We start from the raw sequence: 4729 nt of genomic DNA, 5'->3' as shown, positions 1-4729 counted from the left end.
GGTAGCCTGTGTTGGCACCCTTCACACAGCATTTCTTTAGATTTTGAATTACTTTTCTGCTGCAAAAATCTTCATTCTGAAAATTCTACAGATTGCATTGATTTCTACCCAATCTTCGGAGGGGCTGCTGGAAAACAAGCGAATAAAAGCACGCTTCGTGTTCATTACAAATTATGTGCTCAGATTTCTGCTAGAAAACGGTGATTTTTTTTATATACATAATCCCTTTTTCACAGCAAACCAATTGTTAAGTCATCAACAAGATCAAATCAATTGTAGTTAAACAAAAGTGTAGCGTAAAAAAGTAAATAAAAAAATAAATAAAGCAGAAACAACACCACCACCAACACCTCGCCGACTCGTGCGATGTCTTGTATCGATCGTGTTGTGATCACGCGATTTCGCACTCGCGCCCATCGATCGATCAGTCCGGGCAGCCCAGCAACCAACCAACCAACAATTGTGTGCGCGCGCACAGCTATCAGTGCCATAAATTCATTTGTTTGTTTGCCCGTCTGAGGATTTAATATTTAAACAAAAGTAGCAACAGCAACAGCAAAACACTAGCAATACAGCTATCACATTGAACGCCATCGTGTTGCAAAAGTAGGTACATGTGTATTTTAATTCAATAATCATTTTCACTGACGATCACCTGCGCTTCCCGAAAATTGCGCGCACCAAAGAAAACACACAAAAACAATACAAGCAATGTGTGCCTGCATAACAAAAAAAAAAGCGGGATAAAGAGCATACGGAAACCACCTGAAGCCACTTATGTATACATATATATAGGTAAGCCAGGCAGGCGATCGTTGCAACGGCATCGCGGCAGTACGACAGCGCAGCAACAATCGCTGGCACAACATAATATCTATAATCAGGCACACGTACATATAATATTGGCTAAAGAACTGTTATTAGGATAATCAAATGGGAATTATCATGCGCAGCGATCGACAATATGCAGTGGCCGGCCAATGTGGACCTATCGATCGACAACGGCGACAGCAGACAGCAGCAGCTACATATACGCGTAAGCTAAGCTCACTTGCGCGGCAACAATGGCAGTTAGATGAAAAATGTTGCTGCTGTATGCCTACTGTGTGCAGTTCGCTTTTATGGCTGCTTGCAGCTTCTTCTTGCTGCAGTGGCTGCCGTCTTGACAGTGGCTCATCTTTTTCGCGATCTGTGTTGAAGTGCGTCGATGTTGTACCAGACATACATAAGCACAAGAGCTAATGCTTGTGTGGAATTTTTTGTATGCGGTTGCATTTTCAGTTGGTGATTTTTGTTGTTGTTGTGCTGTTGTATTGCCTACATTAAATATTATTATAAATTTTTTTTTATTCTCTATCCAACCACAACCACATAATCAATCACAAGCGCATAATCCATCACGATCTTGTGCCCGAAATAAGGTGAATGATGTACATAAGTGTGCGCTACAGTGCCAGCGTTGTGCGATACAGTGTGCACAATGAATAAATCGGGAGTTGGTTGGTAACCATAGGCGTAGCCAGTTTCGAGTTTTCCTAATGCATATAAAAATTGTACCCTGAAATGCTAGCTTAATAGTGTAGGCCCCCCTCCGCCCCCCTTAAGTTTTATTCTGGATGCGTCGATGTTGGTAACAATAAAGAATGTGATTATCTAGGGGAATCCTCATGGCAGAAATAGCTTATGTTCATATTTGCTAACTTACAGGTGTCTTCTCTTAGGTACTCTATGTTTAGTAAATATTTTAGTGCAGTAAAACCTATACATATGGAACCCCTCAATTAGCGAACACTTCCCATAATCCCACAGGAGTTCAAATTTGAGTTGAGTTTTTTTCCTCTCGTGCAAATGAAAAACTCTACATTAACTTTTTTAACCGAGACTGGCCAGTTGAGGGTGGTTTCACTTTACTCTTTACTAAACCAGTTTGTAATTATTCAATTTTCTTTACTGCCCTTTTGTAGTCCGAAATTCTGTTTGTTACAAATTTTTTCCAAACATGTTTGACAAATAATTTTTTCAGTTTTTCTTTTACCGCATTTTCACGAAACTTAGCCACGTTTTTAACCGCATTCCAAATTGTTATTTTTTAGTTTTTATTTTTTCTAATAATGTGCTCCATTCTTTGCGCAAAAATACTACTAATTCTATTACCTTTACTTCATACCTTTCATTTTTTTTTTCTTATGTTATTCATTTAATCAAAACTGCGGTTTCTTGGTGTTTTCGATAACAATTCTTCTATCTTTGTTTTCCTTTCATATGTCTATTTATACTACTCTCTGTACTACTTCCTTTCCAACTTCATGTGTTTAGTATTAAGCTTTGCTGTTAGCACTACTTTTTATCAGGTTGTACGTAATTTCCTCTCTTCTGTCTACTACTTTTGATTGAATTTCTATTTTTTCAGAATTATAACAGTTCCTTAGTCGATTTCGATAACTAATGAAAATATGTAATTCTTTTTAGTTATTTTTTTACTACGTTTTCCACAGCTTAATGTACAACTTGTCTTAGTTATTAAGCCTACTTTTTATTCGATTGAATACCATGTTTTCTGTAAAAAATTTTCTTGGATATTGACTCTACCCCTTATTATATTTGGATCAGGTTTTCTTTCACACATTTATTTCTACTACTTTTTTGTTTCTCTTCCTACTACTTCTGTTCCAACTTTTATTTTGAAAAGGTTTTCTTTGCTTTGACACTGTATTTTTTTGGGTTGTGTCGAGTTTTGCTCTCAAATTTGTATTTTTGCTACCTTTTGTACTACTATTTCTACTACTTTTTGTAAAATTTTTATTTTATTTTTTCGTTTAGGTTCAATGTAATATTCTACTTCAGTTGTCTTTCCTTACCTATTCACAAATTTTGTACATACATATGTACATATATATATTTCATTAAGTCACATTTATTGCATCTCAAAAATTGTTCAACTAAATATCTTTTTGAAGCGTATGCATTTAGGACATTAAAAAATGCGCATATCTAAAATTATGATCTGTATTTTTTCGTGCATATTTTTATGTAATATATAGATATGTTAGTCTTTAGTATGCTCAATTTTTCATGCTGGCGTAGTTTTGCTTTTAAATGCGCTACTTTGTAATAAAAATAAGCACACACACATTCACATCGACAATTAAAGTTATTATTTTGCAACGCAATGTATGTACATACATACGCGTACTTGTAGCCTAAGGCCTTGAATCAATGATAATAATGATAATAACATCGCATTTTGCCTGGAAATAAGCAATTGCCGACTGACAGTCAACAGCACATGCAACAATAATATGCATACGCCTCGGCACACAGCTGGCGAACAGCAGCCAGTAAGTAATAAGTTTGATGCGGAAAGTCATATTGTTGCAAGTTACTGGCAAATTTACTCGTACATTACATGTTTTGCATTATTAGTTGGCACCCTCGAATCTACCGTAAAAGAACACATCCATGCAAAAAGAAAACAATCACTTGCATAATCCAAATATATAATGCAACAAAAAGCGCCAACAGCATGCCACATAAATCTCACTTGGTGTCTGCTAAATTATACATTTCAAAAAGCATTAGCTTGCAACGCTACTAAGCGAGCGTAAAAAATCAAAGTGGAAATGGGAGCAAAAGCGGCATGAATCATTTTGTATGCCTGTATGCCGCCTGCCTGCCACATGGCTGGTCGGTCGGTCGGTCGGTCGGTCGGTCAGCAGAAGCTGCAATTGGCGGCAGTTCTTGACAGCGCGCGCGGTGGCAGCTTTGTTGTGGACGCATTAACGCGCTATCGCTGCTCGCACTTTCTTGCCGATCGAATAAACGCAATCGATGTGATCACCGTTGCCTGGCTGCTGCTGTTGTTGCTGCCACACAGATGATGCATGAATGCAATGTTGCTGTGGCGGTGGCTTGATCGATCTCTGTGGGGATGGCTTAGGGATAAAGTTTAACGCGATTGTTTATGATACAAATTAAACAATTTATGACAATGCACACACGCCGCAGCGAGGCCAAACAGCAACAACAAGCAAGGCGCTTTTGCTGGACCACTATAGCTACATACATACATATCTGGCCTTTGTATGCAAAATAACTCGGACACTGCAACACTTGGTGCATTGTTTTGCTGTTGCTTTTGTTGTTGTTGCAAGTAGAATGTCGTTCAGTGGCAGCAGCAGTTGCGGCAATTGCGGCACCGCACAGAAGCTTCAGGCGAATTTAGGTTGTGTGGTGCGATCGATCGTACTGTTGATCGGTGGCTTTGGCGCTGCCGCAATGTGGGCTGTGGCAACCTTGCACTGGCAACTCTTCGGTGCCATACAGCTGTGGCTATAAATTATTTATCGCGCACATACATATGTACATACGTTGCACTGTTACCACAAATTTTTAAAACGTCATTTATTATAAAAATTTTATCGCTTCTGGTCTCGCTTCAGCGTTCCTCCTTCAATACAAAACGGCAGCGGACTTAGGCTAAGGCTCAGCTGAGCTGTAATTTTTCGCGCGCATAATTTTATTCTCATGATTTTTTTGTTTGTTTTTGCAGTTTACTCTTTAAAATAAATTTTCCCATAATTGATTTAATGCTTTCGATTATCTTAAGTTTATTATTGTACGTATATACATACCCGTATGTGTTAAGCGTTGTTTTTTCTTTTTAAATAAATTTGGTAATTTTCTTATGCTTTTTTGTTTTGTACTAATCGTTCGATTGTTTTCTTGTCGT

At 38.0% G+C, this 4729-nt stretch overlaps 1 protein-coding gene across 1 annotated transcript in view; it reads left to right on the top strand.

Annotated features, from left to right (window-relative positions):
- Positions 1 to 4729, top strand: part of LOC118738239 (GATA-binding factor C-like) — a 102006-nt gene that overhangs the window by 96220 nt on the left and 1057 nt on the right. The gene's annotated exons all lie outside the window — the stretch shown is intronic.

The sequence above is a fragment of the Rhagoletis pomonella genome, unplaced genomic scaffold (genome assembly GCF_013731165.1).
Source record: "Rhagoletis pomonella isolate Grant_MI unplaced genomic scaffold, Rhpom_1.0 Rhpom_scaffold_00004, whole genome shotgun sequence".
Taxonomy (NCBI): Eukaryota; Metazoa; Arthropoda; class Insecta; order Diptera; family Tephritidae; genus Rhagoletis; species Rhagoletis pomonella.
This window is presented reverse-complemented; position numbering and strand designations above follow the sequence as displayed.